Consider the following 25,565-nt stretch of genomic DNA (forward strand, 5'->3'; position numbering starts at 1 on the left):
TGAAACTAAATGTAGATGGAAATGCTGGCTGAACACCGACCCGGGGACACACAGCAGAAATCCCAGAACAAAATATCAAACAAAATGATGCAGCGCAAATCCTAATGATAATGATGCATAAAGAAAAGAGTCCCAAAAGATGAATAAGATAAGTCCTTAAATCCACTTGGTTCTGGAAAAGGATGTAGGAGACAGCGACTCCACACAGTGATCTCCCTCCACCAAAAAGCACACAAATGCCCTCACCTCATATTTGGACCACTGTTTTCCCAGAGGCCAAAATATGTATCCTCATCAGTCAGCAGGCATTAAATATGCAGGCATGTACCTCTTGATAACTAAGGACCAGGCAGAACCCATATGCCAAATGCCCCAGGTGATGGTATTCACAGAGGCTTAGTGGAGTATATGTAAAAAAGAGAAGCGGGGCTTCTAAGTGTAGACTGTAAGTATTAAGACTTTAATAAGTAGAACTGCACTTACAATTTGGAGAACGAACAGCAGGCACATCGATATAAACCATCAGCGTTGTGGGCTCTGCATAACAACAAACAGCACGCTCGAGACAGCAGCAGCGGGTGACGTCAGACAGATGCGACTCCACCTCCCGTACGGGGGGTTACGTCCGACAAGACTTCGTCAGCGGGGGTGGAGTCAATCAGTCACCATGGTAGTTAAATCTGTCAAGGGGTGTGGCTTTTGATGTAACCACAGAGACATACGATCCTACATAGCAGGATCGTATGATCTCTGCAGTTACATCAGGGAGAATGACAAACAGCTGTGTTTACGTTAGCCGTCTGCCTTTCTCCCTCTCCAGCGGGAGATTGCGAGTGACCGGCGGACATCGGACCCGGCGGCGTGCGCTCGCCCCCTGTTGGCTCGTAGGGGAAGGACGTACTGGTACGTCACTTTGCCCAGGAGGGGCTGACCGCCGCAGTATATGTACTTGCGGCGGTCGGCAAGTGGTTAACATATGATCATCCATTGTCATCTGTTTTTACATAGAGATGCATTAATGTCAGTTTTTAATCCATCCGTATGTGTGAAAGGGTCCTTTCACACGGGCGGCCTGTATGTCCGTTTTTCATCCCATCCGAATGTGGAGTAAAGACGAACATAATGCATGTCAATGGGATTGCGGATGTCAGGGGATGACCCTTAGGTTTTATGGACAAACCTAAGAATTCCATAAAATTTGGATCCAATCAGGCAGGCCCTTGTGCTACATAGCTGATGGCAGATCTAAAGCTGACCATACACAAGTAGATAGCACATTTGATGACTTGACGAATGCGTTTGAAATAATTAAATAAATACCACCACCAAAGGCTGAAAAGCTTGCTTACCAGCTCACATAGACCTCCCCACCACAGGAGGTCACTAGCGCTTGTGGCTCTATACCCCGCCAAGGCCTTTAAGAATTCCAGAGACTTTTCACCATTGGCGCATCACTCTTACTGATAGGATTTGTCCCAGGAGTTCCCCAAAACATAAAATGCTCCACATAGTGTAAAATCATAAAAATATATTCCACTCGTAATAAAATTACCATTACATCAATGATGTCTTTAAATCGCCCTAAAATGAATGCACCCACCAGCGTAAATACAAAAACCAGTCCTTCTGGAACTCAAAGGTATTGTGATGTCAGCGTATCTCTCTTCCCTATGCGTTTCGTCATACGTTGCCCCTGGACCATGATAACTTATGACGAAATGCGTAGGACGGAGTTACGTCACCAATCCCCTTGAGTCCCAGAAGGACAGATTTTTTTGTATGTTCGCCCGATCATTGATGTAATTGTAATTTTATTACGTGTGGAATAATTTTTTTCTATGGTTTTACACTATGTGGAGCATTTTATGTTTTTGGGAAAAATCCGATTAGGAAGAGTGGTGCACCACTGGTGATATGTCAGTGGAATCTTTAAAGGCCTTGGCGGGGTATATAGCTAGTGACCTCCTGTAAGTGGTGAGGTCCAAGTGAGCTGGTAAGCAAGCTTTTCAGCCTTTGGTGGTGGTATTGATGCACAGATTATGTGTCAAGGTGGTGGATGGTGGAGACATACACCAGGAATAATTATCACATTACTTGTGGACATTTATTCTTTTGTAGATGTGGGGCTGTGCCATTCGTTGTTAATGGGACCCCCACACATCTCCTAATACATGCCAAACTGCATGGTGGAGTTCAAAAAAGGGTCAGAGACTTCTGTTTTGCCTTTCTTGCACACAGGGCTGCTGTCCTCCTCTTGGGGGCCCAGGCACTCAGGGGGGCCCCAACAGCACGGGGAATTGGTGCGGTCGGGAAGAGGGGCAATTACAGAAGAAGCCATGTGCGGCTCTCTGCAGCAGCTGAAAGCCAGTTTCTCCCCCTCCTGCCAGCTTTTAGCTGCTGCAGGGAGAGACACAGACACAGGGCATTACCCCTGTAATTGCTTCTCCGACACCGATCCACCTCCCTGTTCTGCCTGCTTCTCAAACCCCTTCCTGTGTCCCCCCCTCTCACTGTGACGCCCCCCGCAGCACTGCTGGCTTCCCTGTCCTGTAAACATTTAAAAAAAATTATAAAATAAAATAATTGTAAACATTTTTAACATTTAAAAAAAAAAAAGTTCTACGTTTAAAAAAAAATGTAAAAATCAATTAAAAAACGGCTAATTGACACATGTTCTCTGTTATGTTTGTGTCCGCTAATTAGAGCAAGGCCGATATATCGGGGGCCGATATGCACTTTCCCAGATATATCGGAATCGGCCTTTGGATTTACCGATATTGCCGATATTTTGGGAAAGTGCTTGTACCGGAGTGATGCCTGCAGCTAGAGGCAACACCCCGGTACCGGTGTCCATATCCGACGGTCGGCTGACTTGTAATGACAACCTATATGGCTGAGAAGCCTCTCGGCTGTCATTACAAGGAGCGGGCGGGGACGTCCGCCCTCTCCCGCCGCCTTCCGTTGCTCGCCAGGGTTTCCCGTCCCACCGGTAGACGCGGGAATCCTACCTGCACTGCCGCCTTCTGACTGAGCATGGCTGTCTTTAACACAGGGCAAAAGGGGCAGCTGCCCTGGGCCCATTCATTGTTGTGGGGCCCAAAGTAGCTGCCACTTGAGCCCGCACTGCCTGCAAATAGTTGATAAGTGGATTTGGGAGGGCCCAAGAAAATATTTGCCCAGGGTCCAATCAATATTAAAGACGGCCCTTTGACCGAGGCTCCATTTTTTTTAATTCGGCGCCGCCAAGTACCCGGAAGTGATGTCATGACATCACTTCCGGGTACTGGCGGCGCCGAATTAAAAAAACTTACAGCATTCAAAACAGCCAAACTTGGCGTTTTGAATGCTTTTAAGTGCAGAGAAGGGGTTTGGGGTCTTTTAGACCCCCCAGATCCCTCCACCACAGTACCTGGACTTTAAAAAAAAAAATAAAACATTTTAATGTCCGAAAATATCGGTATGGGTATCGGCGTTAAAAATACAATATCGGTCGATCACTACCGCTAATAATGATTTTAGTGTATTTTCAGAAAAATATATTGTCTTGATAAATTTTGGGGGGGGGGGGGGGGCTGCCAGGTAGGCTGTATGGGGCTCAGTGATTTCTATTAGCATCCCTGCTTGCACATAAAATTATTGGGCCTCCCTACACGTGACGGGTGGAAGCGCTGTGCTCGGTCGCACCTGGATGGTGTAAACCTAAAAAGATAGCTGGTGACTCAACCCAGCAAGCCCCACCTATAACTGAAATCTTACTTTTGAATAGACCGATTCTTCAAAATATTATTATAATAATAATAATAATAATAATTCTTCAAAATATACTGAAAGAAAGTCACAAAGAGGTCACATGGTAATGGGAAATGGATGATGTAAAAAAAAAAAAAGGAAATTCTCAAAAATGACCACTAGGAGGAGCACACGTGTCATTGTTTAACCATCCCCTTGGACAGATGGCAAAAGACACCTACTGCACTGACTTGGGTGTCTCCAATAAATCATATCAGGAAAGGTCAACATGGATTTAATAGGACAGGTCTTCTCGCCTGCTTTGTTGTAGCACGGCCTTCAAACACGGAGTCATCTGTCTTCCTGGAGACCGCATTACTGATTATTTCCCCGGTACAAAGCGACCGAGTCTTGTGATTGGCTAAATCTGGCACTTTATTTTAAGTTCAAAGGAAAATAATAATTCTAACAAGTATTGAAAGAGAGAATAACAAAATATAAATATCACAGCAGACCAAGGCTTTGTTTAAAAATAGCGCCTGCCCTCCACACTCCGATACAGAGGGATTCGCTAAAGAGACGCTTAAAGTAGAAGTCAACCCGATCGCTAGACTCTTAGAAATTAATATGTTGTTGTCATTTCAAAAGTCATTTTTAATTTCATTCAATATGTAACTTTATTAAAAAAAAAAAAACATGCTAACCGTGCTATGAAGGTTCCTATTCGAGTTCTTCCTGTTATAGGGTGACAACACTCTCTAATTGTGCTCCTGTGTTGTCACCCGGTCACACGGTCTATCAATGGAGGCTACAACTGTCCATTTTAACACATGCTACAAAAACATGCTCCATTTTTGCAAATGCCAAGCAGCCCTCACTGGAGTGCATGTAGACAAGAAGTGGCTGCAAAGAAGCAGTAGGAGATCAGCCACACAGAGATGCAGCAAAGGTGAACACAGGTTTTTTATTATTTTTACAACATGAGATGCAGTGCTTTAGCAAAATAAAGGTTATTCGGTTCAGCAGGTCAATTGCGATCTACCCATCCATCAAGGGCATGTGATGCATAGATCGCCATGAAAGCCGCCAGATTCAGACCTCAGAAAGGCGAGAGCCACTGCAGTACGGAGGGGGTTTTAGGCTACTTCTCGGCTTTGACATGTCATATGACACAACCAATGGGAGACCTGGGAGGACTACCTGGATGCAGCTGATCTGAGGTCTACAGGGTGAAATTTACAGAAAGAGGGGGATGTGAGCTGTGGGTGATTTTAGCTTAGGGGGTAGATGTTTGTACTAGAATGGGGTATTTTTTGATTGTGGGGGGAATGTGTGTGTTTGCTACTCCTGACCTCCTCACTGTGCATTACATACTACTGACCTCTGCACTGTGTTAGGCCCCTTTCACACATGTGGACTGTTCAGATCCGCCTGTCAGTTTTTCAGGCAGATCTGAACGGACGCCCCATGCATCTCTATGGGGCAGCGGATGTCAGCGGAGACATGTCCACTGACATCCGATCTGATCCTGTCCGCCAAATCCGGATGGATGGAAACCCTATTTTCCATCCGTCTGGCAGTCCGTTCTCATCCGATTCCCCATAAAGTTACGAAAAGAGACACACTGCACATTCTATATCCTTTTTACAAAATGGATTTTATAAATTTTATAATGCCTATAACCACTTTAAGACCGGAAGATTTTCCCCCTTAATGACCAGGCCATATTTTGTGATTCGGCACTGCGTTACTTTAACAGACAATTGCACGGTCATGCGACGCTGTACCCAAAAAAAATTGATATCCTTTTTTTCCCACAAATAGAGGTTTCTTTTGGTGGTATTTGATCACCTGTGCGATTTTTATTTTTTGTGATATAAACAAAAAAAGAGCGACAATTCTGAAAAAAAAAACAGTAATTTTCACTTTCTGCTATATAACATTCCCCCCAAAAAAATTTACAAATCAAAATGTTTTTAACATTTTAGGCCAATTTGTTTTCTGCTACATATTTCTGGTAAAAAAAAAATCACAATAAGCGAATTTTGCCACATTGCTGCGGACAGATGGGACCCCTGACTGACATTTTTGACACTTTTGGGGGGACCATTGACATTACTACAGTAATCAGTGCTAAAAAAAAGGCGCTGTTACTGTAATAATGACACTGGCAGGGAAGGGGTTAACACTGTGGGTGATCAAGGGGTTAAATGTGACCCTAGGGGAGTGATTCTAACTGTGGGGGGGGCGTGGCTTGTGAAATGACCATAGAGACCTGTGATCCTATATAGAAGGATCTAAAAGGGGAGAAAAAAATTACTGCGCTAAGTTAAATAAATGACAGTGTATTCGATATGAATTATGTGAGCAGCTAGCACCAAAATCAACTAACAGTGTTCAATAACCAATATCTTTACAAAAAGTGCAGCGCTAAAGTGATTTTTGATGACGAAACGTTGTCGACTCCAGACGCAAAGTCCACACGCCCCCTTACGGAGCCGGCTGCTTTACATTGCTTGATGCTGCTTTGGACAATTGCGGGACGCCGCTACCTGGTAAAACTGCGGCGGGCGGTCCGGAAGCGGTTAATCAAGGTTTATTTTTGGGATTATTGAATGTCCCAATGCTGACTCCTGCGCTGATGGGGAGAGAAGACAGGGGACACAGGAACTTTTTAAAAAACATTTTATTGTTATATTTCAGGTTTTTTAGCACAAAGAGAAGGGTAAATGACACAATACAAGCACTGTGCTGTCTATCATGCCTTAAAGAATCAGGATTTTTTTTGTTAGGGTTACAATCACTTTAAGATCGTCATGATGACATGACTGTTTTGGAATAAATGTAAATTATTGTACATAACGTAAATAAATAAGATATTCCCTGAAAATAAGCCCTAGTGTGTTTTTTATAGCCAAAATTAATATAAGACCCGGTCTTATTTTCAGGGAAACGCGGTATCTAACATTGTGATCTTGGATCACAATCAAAATTCCCGTTCGTAGGTACCCCACATGTATTTATGTTCGTATGTGCATGTATGTGGGGGTGGTTAGCCTCAAAAATTTTCTCCAGGAGAGGTTTAAGTGCTTGGGTGTAACTTTAATCTTTTTGCATTTTTACATTTAAAAAAAAAAAATAAATAATAATTATTAGTTAGATCCCCCAAACATTATATATATATATATATATATATATATATATATATATATATATATATATATATATATATATATATATATATACATATATATTTAGCAGAGGCCCTAGAGAATAAAATGGTGGGTGTTACATGTTTTTTATGTCACACGGCATTTGTGCAGCAATTTTTCAAACGCAGTTGTTTTTTTTGTTTTTTTTAGAAAAAGTACACTTTAATGATTTTTAATGCAAAAAAACCCAGAATATATAACTTTTTTTTTTTTTTTTATAAAATATAAAAGAAGATGTTACACCAAGTAAATAGATACATAACATGTCACACTTTAAAATTACGCACGCTCATGGAATGACGACAAACTATGATACCTAATATTCTCTGTACGCTTTTAAAACATTTTTTACAGGTTACTAGTTTAGAGTTACAGAGGAGGTCTAGTGCTAGAATTATTGCTCTCACTCTAACAATTGCAATGATACCTCACGTGTGGTGCGAACACTGTTTATATTTGCGTGATATTTATTTTATTAATAAACATTTTATTTTTACACTGTCCCCTTACTTTTTTTTGATCACTTTTATTCCTAAAACAGGAAATGTAAACATCCCTTGTGATAGAAATAAGGCATGACCGGTACTCTTTATGGAGACATCTGGGGTCTATAAGATCTCTCCTCTACTCTGGAAAGCATGAGAAAAACCCATTGATTTCATGCTTTCCAAAAAAAGAAAATGGCAGTGTTCACATCTACCCTAAAGCGGAAGTGACGTAATGCGAACGCTTCCAGTCTTCTAGACCATAGAGATGGCCAGGGACCTTCCTTTCCCCGGCCAGCTCTATAATACCCTGGCGCTACTGCGGGATCAGAAACTGGGCTCCCCGATCGCATTGGAGAGGCAGGGGGGGTCAACTGCATAAAGCTCTACCACATTTTAACTTGTTACAGATTTTAAGCCTCTCTCAGGAGCTTTGGGACAATTGTACCAGATACAGTGGATACAGATATAGAAGATCCAGATATAGAAGATCCAGATATAGAAGATCCAGATACAGGGGATCCAGATAAAAAAGATACAGATAAAGAGGATACATATACAGAGGGTACAGAGACAAAGGATACAGCTATAGAGGTTCCAGATACAGAGGATCCAGATCAGTGGCGGCTGGTGAAGTTTTAAGATGGGGGGGCGCAAGACCCCGCCCTTCTATTTTGACCCCTCCCATTTCTCAGAAGCCCCACCCCTTATAGACTCCACTCATTTTGTCCCCTATATTTTGCTTGCGTGAACAAATTTTCCCAATATATCACATATTAAGGGGTCTATCAGTACTAGTATATCCCATAATAGGGAGCAGGGGCCCTATTATGGGATATACTGTGAGAGACATCCTATTATGGGATACACTGACTGAGAGTGGCACAAACCCCACAGTACAGACCCCCTAGCACAAACCCCACAGTACAGACCCCCTAGCACTAATCCCACAGTACAGGCCCCCTAGCACTAATCCCACAGTACAGGCCCCCTAGCACTAATCCCACAGTACAGGCCCCCTAGCACTAATCCCACAGTACAGGCCCCCTAGCACTTATCCCACAGTACAGACCCCCTAGCACAAACCCCACAGTACAGACCCCCTAGCACTAATCTCACAGTACAGACCCCCTAGCACTAATCCCACAGTACAGGCCCCCTAGCACTAATCCCACAGTACAGGCCCCCTAGCACTAATCCCACAGTACAGGCCCCCTAGCACTAATCCCACAGTACAGGCCCCCTAGCACTTATCCCACAGTACAGACCCCCTAGCACTAATCCCACAGTACAGGCCCCCTAGCACTTATCCCACAGTACAGACCCCCTAGCACAAACCCCACAGTACAGACCCCCTAGCACTAATCTCACAGTACAGACCCCCTAGCACAAACCCCACAGTACAGGCCCCCTAGCACTAATCCCACAGTACAGACCCCCTAGCACAAACCCCACAGTACAGACCCCCTAGCACTAACCCCACAGTACAGGCCCCCTAGCACTAATCCCACAGTACAGGCCCCCTAGCACTAATCCCACAGTACAGGCCCCCTAGCACTAATCCCACAGCACATGCCCCCTTTCAATGTAGTGACCAGTGTGCATGCCCCCTTTCAATGTAGTGACCAGCGTACATGCCCCCTTTCAATGCAGTGACCAGCGTACATGCCCCTTTCAATGTAGTGACCAGCGTGCATGCCCCCTTTCAATGTAGTGACCAGCGTACATGCCCCCTTTCAATGTAGTGACCAGTGTACATGCCCCCTTTCAATGTAGTGACCAGCGTACATGCCCCCTTTCAATGTATTGACCAGCGTGCATGCCCCCTTTCAATGTAGTGACCAGTATACATGTCCCCTTCAATGTAGTGACCAGCGTACATGCCCCCTTTCAATGTAGTGACCAGCGTACATGCCCCCTTTCAATGTAGTGACCAGCGTACATGTCCCTTTCAATGTAGTGACCAGCATACATGTCCCTTTCAATGTAGTGACCAGCGTACATGCCCCCTTTCAATGTAGTGACCAGCGTACATGCCCCTTTCAATGTAGTGACCAGCATACATGCCCCTTTCAATGTAGTGACCAGCATACATGTCCTGCCTGTACCTACCTGTTCTGGGTCTATCCATCCATCATGGATGAATGGACCCAAGCAGGGCCAGAACAGGTAGGTACAGGCAGGTCACCGTGCAAGATTTATCAAGTTACCCAGGCTGGACCCAGACCAGAGTGTGCAGATATCATTATCATCATGGATGGATGGATGGATGGATGGATGGATGGACCCAGGCCAGGCCAGAACAGGTAGGTACAGGCAGGTCACGGTGCAAGAATAATATCCCAAGCCAGGCCCAGACCAGAGTGTGCAGATATCATTATATATATCATCATGGATGGATGGATCATCCATCCATCCATGATGATATATATAATGATATCTGCACACTCTGGTCTGGGCCCGGCCTGGGTAACTTGATAAATCTTGCACCGTGACCTGCCTGTACCTACCTGTTCTGGCCTGGCCTGGGTCCATCCATCCATCCATCCATCCATGATGATGATGATATCTGCAGCAGATATCGTTATCATCATGGATGGCATGGCAGGCAATGGATGGCAATGGCATGGATGGCAGGCAATGGCATGGATGGCAGGCAATGGACGGCAATGGCATGGCATGGATGGCAGGCAATGGATGGCAATGGCATGGATGGATGGCAATGGCATGGATGGCAATGGCATGGATGGCAATGGCATGGATGGCATGGATGGCATGGATGGATGGCAATGGCATGGATGGATGGATGGCAATGGCATGGATGGCAATGGCATGGATGGATGGCAATGGCATGGATGGCAATGGCATGGATGGATGGATGGCAATGGCATGGATGGCAATGGCATGGATGAATGGCAATGGCATGGATGGCAATGGCATGGATGGATGGCAATGGCATGGATGGCAATGGCATGGATGGCAATGGCATGGATGGATGGCAATGGCATGGATGGCAATGGCATGGATGGATGGATGGCAATGGCATGGATGGCAATGGCATGGATGGATGGCAATGGCATGGATGGCAATGGCATGGATGGCAATGGCATGGATGGCAATGGCATGGATGGATGGCAATGGCATGGATGGATGGCAATGGCATGGATGGATGGATGGCAATGGCATGGATGGCAATGGCAAGGCATGCATTTTTTTGTGGAGTGGACAGAGGCCTGAGGAGGAGGAGGACTGAGGACTTACCGGGCTGCTGCTGCACAGGGCTGGACTCTTCTCTCTCTTCCGAGCCGAGGCCTGGATCTGAATGCGGTCTGCCGTCCGTCCACGAAGAAGGCCCGCCGCCGCCGCCCGATCCGACTCCTGGTCCTGAACTGGTCCTCCTGGTCAGGCGCCGACTCGGCGTCGGCGAGTGCTCTGAGCGGACGGGACTCGGGAGTCTTCTATCTTCTCTCAGCCGCGGCCCGGGAAGGAATGGAACCCGGAAGGCGGAAGCGTTGATCGTGACGCCGGGGCAGTGCACCGCCCCACGTGTCACGTGACCAGATGATGTCCTTCTGTGATTGGTCCAGGCTGGATTCTGGACCAATCACAGCCAGGTGGGGGTGGCCAAGCGCTCTTTTCTGCGCCCAGGTTACGCCCCAGAAGGCAGCCAATCGGCGCCTCTTCTGGGTCGTAAACCCCACCCCCCCTTTAGCCACCACATAAGCCGGTCAGGCCGGCGAACCGAATTTTTTTTTTTTTCCCTAACTTTATTGTTTTTTTTTGTCTTTTTTTTTTTTTCCCTTTTTTTTCAGGGGGGGGCGGCGCCCTGGCGCCCCCTATGCACGGGCCGCCACTGATCCAGATACAGAGGATCCAGATATAGAGGATCCAGATATAGAGGATCCAGATACAGAGGATCCAGATACAGAGGATCCAGATACAGAGGATCCAGATAAAGAGGATCCAGATAAAGAGGACCCAGATAAAGAGGACCCAGATATAAAGGATACAGATACTGAGGATCCACTCCAGATAGAAAGGATACAGATGATTCAGATACAAAGGATCCAGTTACGGAGGGTACAGATACAAAGGATACAGACCCAGATGATCCAGATATAAATATAGAGGATCCAGATACAAAGGGTACAGATAGAGATATAGAGGATACAGATACTGAGGATCCAGATATAAAGGATACAGACCCAGATGATCCAGATATAAATATAGAGGATCCAGATACAAAGGGTACAGATAGAGATATAGAGGATACAGATACTGAGGATCCAGATATAAAGGATATAGATCCAGAGGATCCAGATATAGAGGATACAGTAATAGAGAATCCAGATACAAAAGGTACAGATACAGAGGATATAGATATAGATGATACAGATACAGAGGATCCAGATACAGAGGAAGCAGATACTGAGGATACAGCTAAAGAGGATACAGATCCAGAGGACCCAGATACAGAGGATTCAGATACAGGGGATCCAGATACAGAGGACCCAGATACAGAGGATCCAAAAACAAAGGATCCAGATACTGAGGGTACAGATACAGAGGATCCAGATACTGAGGGAACAGATACAGAGGATCCAGATACAGAGGATACAGATATAGATGATACCGCTAAAGAGGATCCAGATACAGATACAGAGGACCCAGATACAGAGGATCCAATTACAGAGGATCAAGATACAGGGAATACAGATACAGATATAGAGGCTACAGATAAAGAGAATCCAGATACAGAGAATACAGATACAAACATAGGCGTGTGCACAGGGTGTGTAAGGTGTGCCTGGGCACACCCTAATGACCCTGTTCTGGGCAGATTCCCCCTGCTGCTTGGCTGCAGAGAAAGGGACTGGCTAATCTCTGTCTTCAGTCCCTTTCTCTGTCTCAAAAGTGAGACATCAGGGGTCTGTTTGGACCCCTGATATTTCACCAAAGCCCCCCGATAGGGCTCCTAAAAAAAATTGTATAAAACAATCATAAAAATAATTTTAAAAAATAATACAGTTGTAAAAAAAGTAATAATAAAAAATAAATATAAAAATTAAACTACAGACAGCAACCTCCACCCTTCTTACACCATTCACTGCTCTACCAACACCAACCTCTGCCCCACTGACATCGTCCACTGTTTTACCGACACTGTCCATTGCCCTACTGCCCTATGTATATATATATATATACACACACAGGCATGTGTGTTTGAACTTTGGGGTGCACACCCTAATGCAATAGGCTGCACACACCTATGGATACAGAGGATACAGAGAATACAGATACAGAGAATACAGATACAGAGAATACGGATACAGAGAATACAGATACAGAGAATACGGATACAGAGAATACAGATACAGAGGAAAAAGACACTGTAGCTTCAGTGACATTGGTGGCTTCACTCTCTCGACTAACCAGCTCAGTACACATCAACTGATTAAATGTGTGATCTAGTATACAGTTCTATCACTCAAAACTACACTGAGTCCTAAATAACGTCACCGGTGTGATATATTCAGCTAGCTATAAATATTGAAGGAGCTCCCAGTGATCAGCTGATGGCCATTAAAAAATCTAGAAAGACAAAAGGTTACAAAAACAAGCCCTGAAAAATAAAGGTGTACTTTGGAGCTGGGAAGTCGGCGATGGCGTTCTGAGCTCCATGGCTGCAATCACAAGAGGAACAAATACACAGATAGCAGGTATAATGGCTCAGCAGTTCTGTCCTCCTGCAGGAAAGTCATAATTTTGAGTATGGATGAGCCGCATGGAGAGTTTTTATTCCTCTGAAATTCTGGTGAAAAATTAGAGACTTCAGTTTCACCATTTTGGCAAAATGCGGAGTCCATGGGAAAGTGTGCTAAAGCATCGTGTATTATTACAAAAAAAAAAATTGCTGTTTGCCAACTCTTAGTAACATTTTAAGTTATATTGGGGTTACTTTCCATTCCGTATTGTTAAATGCTTGTTTTTATGTAGGGCTTCATTAAAAAAGCAAACCTTTCTCTAGGATCCTGCAGCAGGGGGCAGAGTACCTGCACAGGGGTCTCCTTCTGCAAGACTGGACCCAAGAGCACTGCACTGCTGCTCAGACTGTTTATGGGCTCTCTCACCACCTTCTGGGCACACCTCTCTAGGGATTGGCTGGAGTTCCATAAATATTTAGGCTGCCTGCTCTATTATTATTATTATTATACAGGATTTATATAGCACCAACAGTTTGCACAGCGCTTTACAATATGAGGGAAGACAATACAGTTACATTACAATTCAATAAAGAAGGAATTGGAGAGCCCTGCTCGTTAGAGCTTACAATCTAGTAGGGAGGGTCAAGTGAAACAGAAGGCAGTAACTGTGGTGGAGGAGCTAAGCTGATGGAGAAAATGGAAGTAAGGTTGTTAGGTGTGGGTAGGATAAGATTCTCTGAAGAAAAGGGTTTTCAGGGATCGTCTAAAACAAGGTTCCTCCTTAGGTTGCTAGGGGTTCCTTGAGCAATGGGCAATTTCTGCCTTTCAGATAAGTTCCCAATGACACCATTGTTCCTTTTAGCTATCTGTAAGGGGGGTAATTCTTCCCAATGATGACAAGAGTAAGGAACATTCTTCCCACTGACTGTCACACTAATGTGTCATAAGTTGTAGATTTTACATTTTTAGCAGGGGTTCCCCGAGACCAGAAATTTATTTCAAGGGTTCCTCTGTGTTGAAAAGTATGAGAAAGGCTGGTCTAAAAGCTAACAGAGTAGAGTAGGAGATAATCGGACAGATTGGGGTAAGGAGTTCCATGGAGAGGCTCTGGAAAAGTCCTGGAGGCGAGCATGAGAGGAGGTGACGAGGGAGCTAGAGAGCAGGAGGTTTTGAGAGGAACCTCTCAAACTATTTCTAGAATCCTCCAAAAGACAGGGGGAAGCAACACTGAGCAGCCCTAAAAAATGATCTCCTGCTCCACTGACTACAGGGAAGCCAGGCTAAATTTACCTAGCAGCCTGCTATAAACTAGAAGATTGCTACATAGGGTACCATTAAAAAAATATCCAAAATGTTGGGCTGATGGGCAATTAGGGCGCAACATCCTATATGGAAATACTCGGGAAAAAAAAAAGTTTGGAGGCAAATTTCCGCTAGGCGTGCTGGGGGATACCAAGAGCATTGTAGGAGTACCTAAGTCGGCAATACATGGTTAGACTTTCGTTCCAATGTTCAATGAAAAATTCTCCTGCCATCATTGAGACAATCAATTTTGTTTGAGAGCCCTTGAGAGCCATTCAGACCTGATATTCAAGTGGAATCCTAAACTTATTAATTGCTTAACCCCTTCCCCAAATGGTACCCATACGTCCTCGGGTTTCAGTGGTAATACCGGGATAATGCCTTCACCTACGGGCATCATCCCTGGATCATTTTCTGCAGCCGGAGATCCACTTTCAGGCAGAAGTGATGAGAGTGGCTAATTAGCCACGCGATCACTTCTGCAAGTGGTGGAAGGGGGTCCCACCCCCCTCCCACCGCTGCCTCTCCCAGGTTCTCTGGTCCCATCGCGGAGGCCGGGAACGATTCGGCCGGCAGTGATGGCTGCCCTGTACAGAGGGAGATGCACTGACATTGTTCCCCTCTCTCTGTACCCCTGGTCCCAGACTCCTAGTCCCTTAGCCTTGTTTCCATGTCAGAGGTTTGGCTTTTTGGCCACAATTCTTCCACGAAGACCACTTCTGGTCAGACTTCCCTGAACAGTAGATGGGTGTACCTGGGTCCCACTGGTTTCCAACAGTTTTGTGCTGATAGCACTGCTAGTCGCTTAGCTTTGTTTCCATGTCAGAGGTTTGGATTTTTGGCCACAATTCTTCCATGGAGACCACTTCAGGCCAGACTTCTCCAAACAGTAGATGGGTGCACCTGGGTCCCACTGGTTTCCACCAATTTTGTGCTGATGGCCTTGTTTCCACGTCAGAGGTTTGCCTTTTTCGCCACAACTCTTCCACGAAGACCACTTCTGGTCAGACTTCCCTGAACAGTAGAAGGGGGTACCTGGGTCCCACTGGTTTTCACCAGTTCTGTGCTGATGGCACTGCTGGACATCTTTCGATATCAAAGGGAAGTAAGCATGATGTGTCTTTCATCTGCTGTATTAAGTTACCCTTGCTGACCACTGCGTCTACTGTCCTCACGCTGCCCGTTTCTTTTGCTTCTTCAAAAGAGCTTGAAAAGCACATCTGGAAACCCCAGTCTGCTTTGAAACCTTTGCCTGGGAGAGACCTTGCTGATGCAGCAAACAGTAACTACCTTATGTCTTCTCCTGAGACATGAAACTCTTCTACAACGTCGCCTTAGTACAGGGCCGTCTTTCCGAACGGGCAAGCCTGGCAGTTGCCCGGGGGCTCCACTTGCCAAGGGGCCCCACGCAGGGTGGCAATTTACCCCGATCTGTCCCCCCCCAGTTTAGTTTACCTGGTGGTCTAGCCCCCCCCCCCCCAGACCAGTTAGGTTGTCCGCTGGGTGCAGGCGCCGGCTGTTTTGGTTTGTGGCTCTGCGCTGCACTGGTTGCTAGGAAGGCCAGCCGACTGGCATCTAGCAACCAGTGACGTCTGGAGGAGAGGACCCAGCATGCACAGCAGGGGAGGATCCTCCTCGTTCTCCTCCGCGCCTAGAATGGCTCCACCCACCTCCTCCCTTCATGTGCTGTGCGGCCACTGCCTGCAGAGTGTAATCAGACTGCTGCTTGATTTTTTTTTTTCTTCTCTCTCTCTCTCTCTCCATCCTCTGTCTGTGCCATTCTTTACCTGCCATGTACATCCTATGTGTGCCATCCTCTGTGTGCCATCCTATACTTGCCATGTACATCCTCTGTGTGCTAGCCTGTACTTGCCATGTACATCCTTTGTCTGTGCCATCCTATACCTGCCATGTACATCCTTTGTCTGTGCCATCCTTTACCTGCCATGTACATCCACTGTGTGCCATCCTATACTTGTCATGTACATCCTCTGTCTGTGCCATCCTATACCTGCCATGTACATCCTCTGTCTGTGCCATCCTATACCTGCCATGTACATCCTCTGTGTGCCATCCTCTGTGTGCCATCCTATATCTTTCCTGTACATCCTCTGTGTGCCATCCTCTGTGTGCCATCCTATATCTGTCCTGTACATCCTCTGTGCCATCCCACACCTGCCATGTACATCCTCTGTGCCATCCCACACCTGCCATGTACATCCTCTGTGTCAACCCATACCTGCCATGTACATCCTCTGTGTGCTATCCTATATCTGTCCTGTACATCCTCTGTGTGCCACCCTATACCTCCCATGTACACGTTGTGTTAATGTTTAAACACTGATTTTGTTGGAGGTACCAATAAATATTGCCTTATCGATAATTTGCATTTTTATTCTTGTGGGTGATTGTGTAGGCAGGGCCCCAGTGCACTGCATTGCCCGGGGGCCTATAAGGCTCTTAAGATGGCACTGCCTTAGTAGCAGAGTTTGGCTGTTCCTCACCCAATTTTAAGCCTCCTACACAGCTGTTTCAGTTAATGACTGTGTTTTAGCCCCTGATCACATCATGATGATTATCGCATGCCAAATCGCAGCCTATTGCCAGCAATGGCACCATCCAAATGGATGTGATGCTGACTTTGCAGCGCTGCACTGATTTCCAAAAGTAGTTCCTGCTCTACTTTTGGCGGCTTCGGGGGTGATTTCAACAGACATCTGTGCAGGAAACCGCACAGATGTCTTTCAAATTGCCCCCGAACTCACAATGAAAAGTGGGTTTGAAATTGTACGAGTTCAGCTGAATTTGCACGATTTCAAACCCGCCTCCAATGTTAACCACTTCTGGACCAGAATGTTTTACCCCCTTAATAATCAGGCCATTTTTTGAGATTCGTCACTGAGTTACTTTAATGGAAAATTGCGCGGTCGTGTGATGCTGTACCCAAATAAAATGGATGGATCTTTTGGTGGTATTTGATCACCTGTGCGATTTTTATTTTTTGCGCTATAAACAAAAATAAAGCGACAATTCTGAGAAAAAAAAACAATATTTTTCACATTCTGCTATATAACATTCCCAGAGAAAAAAGGCCAATTTGTATTCCGCTACATATTTTTGGCAAAAAAAAAAATTGCAATAAGCGTATTTTGATTCGTTTGCACAAAAGTTATTGAGTCTACAAACTAGGGGAAAGATTTATGTAATTTCTATTTTTTTTTTACTAGCAATGGCGGCCATCTGCAATTTTTAGCGGAACTGTGTAATCACCGCCGCTCCTCCCCTGGCCCGACTCCCGCTGTGACTGAAAACAGCGGGAGCGAGCCTCCGGCAGCGCGCGAGCGCCGCCCAGAAGGGGAGGAGTCGAGTGACGTAGTACTACGTCGCTGGACGGAATCGAGCCACTTTGCCGCAGTACAGTCAACGTGACTGGTCAGCAAGTGGTTAAATAAATAAAATAAAATTAAATATTATTTATTTTCAACTAGTAATGGCGGCGATCTGCGATTTTTTTTGCGGGACTGCGACATTGTGGCGGACAGATCGGACCCCTAACTGACATTTTTGAAACTGGGGGGACCAGTGACATTACTACAGTAATCAGTGCTAAAAATATGCACTGTTATTGTAATAATGACACTGGCAGGGAAGGGGTTAACCCAGGGGTGATGAAAGGGTTCAATGTGAGCCTAGGGGAGTGTTTTCTAACTGTATGTGGGAGGAACTTGTGAAATGATCATAGAGACCTGTGTTCCTATATACAGTAGAAGGATCACAGGCACTCTGTGATTTTTACAGAAAGAAGAACGGTTAGATGTGTTTACAACAGCTGACCGTTCCTCTCTCTCAGCGGGGAGCGATCGCGGGTGTCAGGCGGCAATCGCGGCCACCGGCCCCATGCATCGGCATCCTTGCTGCCTAGTAGGGGAGGCAGCGCGCCGCCGGCGGAGTGCGCTCTTTCCCCAGCACCAAGCGCGCGACCGACATAGGGCTACGCCGGTTCGCGCACAAGGGCCAGCCTGCCGCAGTATATGAAAAATGTTAAAGAGGGTTTACCTACATATGAAAATAATGATCATTAGCACCTGCTTGGTATAATTGGTTCATCATACACCTGACTGTAATGCCTCGTACACACGCAACGATTATTGGCCGACCGATCGTCCGTCTTTTGTCCAGAGTTGTCTTTTGTTGGTTGGAATGTGCCTAGACTGCTCACGAATTTTCTCGGCCAACAAAAATCTACTTCAGAAGTGATGTCATGTGATGGTTTACTTTCCGTGTGTTTTTTCTTCTCTGAGCATGCCCAGTCTTGCTCATCAGATTTTTGTCTGCCGAAATCTGTACTGACTGACGGAAAATCGGCCGTTGTGTTGACGGCCAACAAAAATTTTATAGCCTGCACACCAGATTTTTCTCGGCCGAAAAGTCGGAGTCGGTTGTCGAAAGCATCATACTAACAAGCCGAAAATCGGCCGATCGGACGTTGGCCGAAAATTCCCGGCCAATAATCGACGCGTGTGTACGGGGCATTATTCTACAGAATCCCTGAGTTTGTGAAAGTGTAAGAATTGACAGCGGTTTGAAGGCAAAGGGTGGTCACACCAAATATTGATTTGATTTTGATTTTACTTCTGTTCGCTCACTTTGCATTTTGTAAATTGATAAAAAAAAATTATATATATATATAATTTATATATATATATATGTGTGTGTATATATATATATATGTATATATATATATATATATATATATATATATATATATATAATATATATTTTTGAAAGCATTCCGACTTTACAGTATTTCTTCACACCTGCCTGAAACCTTTGCACAATACTGCGTGTGTAAATATATATATATAAAAATAGCGACAATTCTGGAAAAAAAAAACAATATTTTTCACAGATATATATATATATATAGATAGATAGATAGATAGATAGATAGATAGATAGATAGATAGATAGATAGATAGATAGATAGATAGATATCACAGTCTGTTGTAATATTTCCATGCGCTGTACAGTACACCAGTCCATATGGGACAACCTTTGGGACCCATGTACAGGTGTTGAACCTCCGGGACACAAGCTGCTCTATTCCTCCATCCCACGGGCTCTCGGGTGATAAGTGAAAACAGACAATTGTGTACTTTTGTCTTTCAATGAATAATTCACAGAGACAAGTTTAGCTGTAGGTAAAACTGACACAGCACCTGACTAGCAGACAGCGAGGGGGGGAGGGGAAGGTGACAAAATGACATACAACATATGTATCCCGTGTATCCTGGAAAGAAGAGTTAAGCCAAGTTCATGAATTAACCCTTTCACCGCAGGGAGGTAACCGCAAAAACCTAAAGTGATAAAGAAATTAAAGTGGTAATAAATCCAGGAGGAAAAATGTAATATCCTGCAGTTTAGTAATTCTTAGATGTGATTCCTGCATTTGTTTTCTTGTTTTTTTATTTTTCCCCATTAGTTTTCTTTTTTTTTTTTTTCCCCATTAGTTTTCTTTTTTTTTTTTTTTTCCTCATTAGTTTTCTTTTTTATTTTTCCCTATTAGTTTTCTTTTTTTTTCCCCTTTAGTTTTCTTTTTTTTTTTTTCCTCATTAGTTTTCTTTTTTTTTTTTTTTTCCCCATTAGTTTTCTTTTTTTTTTTTTCCTCATTAGTTTTCTTTTTTTTTTTTTTTCCTCATTGGTTTTCTTTTTTTTTTTTTTCCCCCATTAGTTTTCTTTTTATTTTTCCCTATTAGTTTTCTTTTTTTTTCCCCATTAGTTTTCTTTTTTTTTTTTTCCTCATTAGTTTTCTTTTTTTTTTTTTTTCCTCATTGGTTTTCTTTTTTTTTTTTTTCCCCCATTAGTTTTCTTTTTATTTTTCCCTATTAGTTTTCTTTTTTTTTCCCCATTAGTTTTCTTTTTTTTTTTTTCCTCATTAGTTTTCTTTTTTTTTTTTCCCCATTCATTTTCTTTTTTATTTTGCCCCATTAGTTTTCTTTTTTATTTTTCCTCATTAGTTTTCTTTTTTTTCCCATTCGTTTTCTTTTTTATTTTTCCCCATTAGTTTTCTTTTTTTTCCCATTCGTTTTCTTTTTTTTTTTTCCCCATTAGTTTTTTTTTTTTTTTTTTTCCTCATTAGTTTTCTTTTTTATTTTTCCCTATTAGTTTTCTTTTTTTTTCCCCTTTAGTTTTCTTTTTTTTTTCTTCCTCATTAGTTTTCTTTTTTTTTTTTTTTTCCCCATTAGTTTTCTTTTTTTTTTTTTCCTCATTAGTTTTCTTTTTTTTTTTTTTTTCCTCATTGGTTTTCTTTTTTTTTTTTTCCCCATTAGTTTTCTTTTTTATTTTTCCCTATTAGTTTTCTTTTTTTTTCCCCATTAGTTTTCTTTTTTTTTTTTTCCTCATTAGTTTTCTTTTTTTTTTTTCCCATTAGTTTTCTTTTCTTTTTTTTTTTTCCCCATTAGTTTTCTTTTTTATTTTTCCTCATTAGTTTTCTTTTTTTTCCCATTCGTTTTCTTTTTTATTTTTCCCCATTAGTTTTCTTTTTTTTTTCCTCATTAGTTTTCTTTTTTATTTTGCCCCATTAGTTTTCTTTTTTTTTTTCCCATTAGTTTTCTTTTCTTTTTTTTTTTCCCCATTAGTTTTCTTTTTTTTTTTTTTTTTTCCCCCCCATTCGTTTTCTTTTTTTTTTTTTTCCCCATTCGTTTTCTTTTTTTTTTTTTCCCCCATTCATTTTCTTTTTTTTTTTTTCCCCATTAGTTTTCATCTGGTGATGCTGCCAGTAACACACTTTGGGGTTGATTTACTAAAGGCAAATAGACTGTGCACTTTGCAAAGTGCAGTTGCTCCAGAGCTTAGTAAATAAGGGAGAGCTCTGCTGACTTCCATCATCCAATCATGTGCCAGCAAAAATTATTTTTTTTTACATTTTCCTTGCACGTGATTGGGTATTCTTTGCAAAGTGAAGCTTCACCTCTTTTACTAAGTAAACTCTGGAGCAACTGCACTTTGCAAAGTGACCAGTCTATTTGTCTTTAGTAAATCAACCCCTTCTGTCTTGGGATGTCTCCACTCTGGAGGAAAGAGCAATGGAGACACCTTTGAACAGCAGCACTGCCAATCTGGGGGGAGGGGAGTGTTATGCCCCGTACACACGCATCGATAGTTGGCCGTGAATTTTCGGCCAACGTCCGATCGGCTGATTTTCGGCTTGTTAGTATGATGCTTTCGACAACCGACTCCGACTTTTCGGCCGAAAAAAATCTGGTGTGCATGCTATAAAATTTTTGTTGGCCGTCAACAGAACGGCCGATTTTCCATCAGTCAGTACAGATTTCGGCAGACAAAAATCTGATGAGCAAGACTGGGCATGCTCAGAGAAGAAAAAACACAAGGAAAGTAAACCAGAACATGACATCACTTCTGAAGTTGATTTTTGTTGGCCGAGAAAATTTGTGTGCAGTCTAGGCACATTCCAACCAACACAACAACACTGGACAAAAGACGGCCGATCGGTCGGCCGATAATCGTTACATGTGTACGAGGCTTTAGACAAGTCAATTTGGATCAACTTGGCTAACGAATTGAAGCCAAGCTCAGGCTAACACTTTATAAGCAGTTACAGCCACACGTTTTTGTTTCCTCTGGGGTAAAGGTTTCACATAAGGAAATAAAAGCTGATCATTGTAAGCACCCCTGTCAGTGGTAAATGGTTTGTCTCGCTCCTCTAACTTCCACTTTTGCTGGATAGCTTGGTCTGTTGTAGGAAGCTAGAACATAACAGACTTATTGGCTGGATCTCCAGGTAAAAATAAAGGAAATAACGATTTTTGGTTATTTGGCCTTATTAATATTTTTGTATAGTGCTAGAAATCTTTTGTACTATGAAAATGTATGACTATCAAAGTGCAATGTGATTTGTCTTGTCTTTTTATTTCTTTATTTTTATTTACTTCTTTGTTTCTTTGGTTTGTTGTTAAATTATATATATATATACATAAATAAACAAAGGAAAGGAAGCCTTAAAAAAAAGAAAACGAATGCAGCCATCATAATCTAATGACTGGTAAGCTGCAATATATTATATTTTTATTTTGGGTTTAACCACTTGCCAACCAGTCACCGCAGTTATATGGCGGCAGGTTCCCGCGAATCGCCGTACCTGTACAGCAGTTTGCGGGAGCAATCCTATGGGCGCGCGTGTGCCGCTGGATGTGTGCGCCTGCACCCACTCAGCAGCGATGATGCCGAGGTGCGGTGGGCCAGCGGCCGCAATTGCCGCCGGGCACCCGTAATCGCTCCCTGTGAAGAAAGAACGGTTGTTCTCTCTGCTATCAACACAGAGCCCCTGTGTCCCTCCTATTTAGAAACACAGGTCTCTGTGCTGATATTACAAGCCCCCCCCCCCACACAGTTAGAAAGCACTCCCTAGGCTCACACTTAACCCTTTGATCGCCTCTGGGTTAACCCCTTCCTTGTCAGTGTCATTATTACAGTAACAGTGCCTATTTTCAGCACTGACTACTGTAGTAATGTCACTGGTCCCCCCAAAAACATCACAAATGTCAGTTAGGAGTCCGATCTGCCCGCCGCAATGTCGCAGTTCCACTAAAAATTGCAGATCGCCGCCATTACTAGTAAAATAAATAAATAAATAAAAATGACATAAATCTTTCTCGTAGTTTGAAGACGCCATAACTTTTGCGCAAACCAATCAAAATACGCTTATTGGGAATTTTTTTTTTTTTACCAAAAATATGTAGCAGAAAACAAATTGGCCTAAAATGATGAAAAAAAAAAATAGATTTTAAATTTTTTTTTTTTTTTTTGGAATGTGAAATTTATTTATTTTTTTTTCCAAAATTGTCGCTCTTTTTTTGTTTATAGCGCAAAAAATAAAAATCCCAGAGGTGATCAAATACCACCAAAATAAAGCTCTATTTGTGGGAATAAAAAGGACTTACATTTTGTTTTGGTACAGCGTCGCCGACCGCGCAATTGTCAGTTAAAATGACGCAGTGCCGAATCGCAAAAAGTGGCCTGGTCATTAGAGGGTAAAACCTTTCGGACCAGAAGTGGATAATCGGGCTGTCTCAAGGTTAGATATATTCTTTACAATAGTTTGTTTTCTTTTTTTCTCCATATTTTCAATGAGATACAACATTGCCAAAACGGGTACCGTAAATTTTCATATAAAGATGTTGAAAAGCATTAGGGTACAGTATCGCACGACCGCGCAATTGTCCATTAAAGTAACGCAGTACCGAATCGCAAAAAATTGCCCTGTCATTAACCACTTAAGCCCCGGAAGATTTTACCCCCTTCCTGACCAGGGCCTATTTTGTGATTCGGTACTGCGTGACTTTAACGGACAATTGCGCGGTCGTGCGATGCTTTACCTAAACTAATTTGACGTCCTTTTTTTCCCACAAACAGAGATTTCTTTTGGTGGTATTTGATCACCTGTGCGATTTTTTGATCATGCGCTATAAACAAAAAAAGAGCGTAAATTTTGCAAAAATAACAATATTTTTCAAATTTTTTTATATGAAATTCCCCAAAAAAAACCCGTAAAAATCAAAATTCTTTTACATTTTAGGTCAATTTGTTTTATGCTACATATGTTTGGTAAAAATAAAATTGCAAAAAGCGTATTTTGATTGGTTTGCGCAAAAGTTATTGCGTTTACTAACAAAGGGAAAGATTTCTGTCATTTTTGTTGGTTTTTTTTTTTTTAACGAGTAATGGCGGCGATCTGTGATTTTTTTTGCGGTACTGCGACATTGCGGCGGACAGATCGGACCCTTGACTGACATTTTTGACACTTTTGGGGTTACCAGTGACATTTCTACAGTAATCAGTGCTATACATATGCACTGTTACTGTAAAAATTACACTGGCAGTGAAGGGGTTAACTTTTTGAGAGGGAGGGGTTAAGTGTGTCCCTAGGGGCTTGATTCTAACTGTGATTGGATGTGGCTTGACGTGTAAGAACAGAGATCAACGGTTCTACATAGCAGGACCGTATGATCTCCATTCTTACACAGGGGAGAATGACAGGCGGCTTTGTTTACATTAGCCGCCTTCCTTTCTCCTACTGTAACGGACGATCACGAGTGCCCGGCGGACATCGGGTCCGCCGGGCCCACGCGCGCGGGGGGGGGGGTCCGTGAGCGAGCGGGAGCGTGCCTCCAGCGGCGTGCGCTCGCTCGCTCCCTAGAGCCTCACAGGCGAGCGACGTAGTACTACGTCGCTTTGCCTGTGAGAGGCTGACCGCCGCAGTAAATAATCATGCGGCGGTCGGCAAGTGGTTAAGGGGAAAATCTTCCGGTCCAGAAGTGGTTAATATTGTTTTAAAGATGAAAGATTGCAAAATATTTAAAAGACTTTTGAAACCAATAGACAATTATGTATTCTAAAGGTAGAAGTAAATGTTTTGATATGCAATCAATCTAGGTATGCAAACAAGCAATTATCATCAATTACTATATTGATCGATGCAATACAAACCTTATCAATATCTATCATATATGATCTATTAACGATTCAACATATTTTATAGTACGCTGCACTACTCACAGAGGTTTATAGTTGATGGAAGATCAATAGACACTCCTTGAGCCCAGGCTTTGGAGAAGTTATACATTAACAAAGCCCTGATTAAGTGTGTGACACCCCGAAACATGTTGGCTCTTTTTTTCTATTGATTGTTCAATAAAAGATCACTCTGGACTCGCTCACCATCGTTGTGGGGACCTTGCTGTTTCCTACATATACAGATTTTAATTTCTGTCCCTGTCCCTGCAGATTTTCCCTTATTTCCGGTATGGTGAAACCACTGTCAGCAGAACAGGAAGTGAGGGGAAGTTTCTCCTTTCACACTTCTGTGACTTGAGATCCGACTTGTGAATCGTCGCAAGACGTGTGAAATTCAATGTATGTCTATGAGAACCGTTCCAACTGATACTACAGAAGTCGCTGCGACATCAGAAAAGGTTCCTGCACTACTTTGGTCTGACTTTTGATGCGACTTGGGTCCAGAGAATGTAAAGTCAGAAAAAACTTACACCAAAAGTCGCATCAAAGTTGCGCTCCACAGTTGCACTGGAAATAATGCGACTTTGGAGACGCACTAA

Source organism: Pelophylax lessonae (genome assembly GCF_965119305.1).
Source record: "Pelophylax lessonae genome assembly, chromosome: 6".
Taxonomy (NCBI): Eukaryota; Metazoa; Chordata; class Amphibia; order Anura; family Ranidae; genus Pelophylax; species Pelophylax lessonae.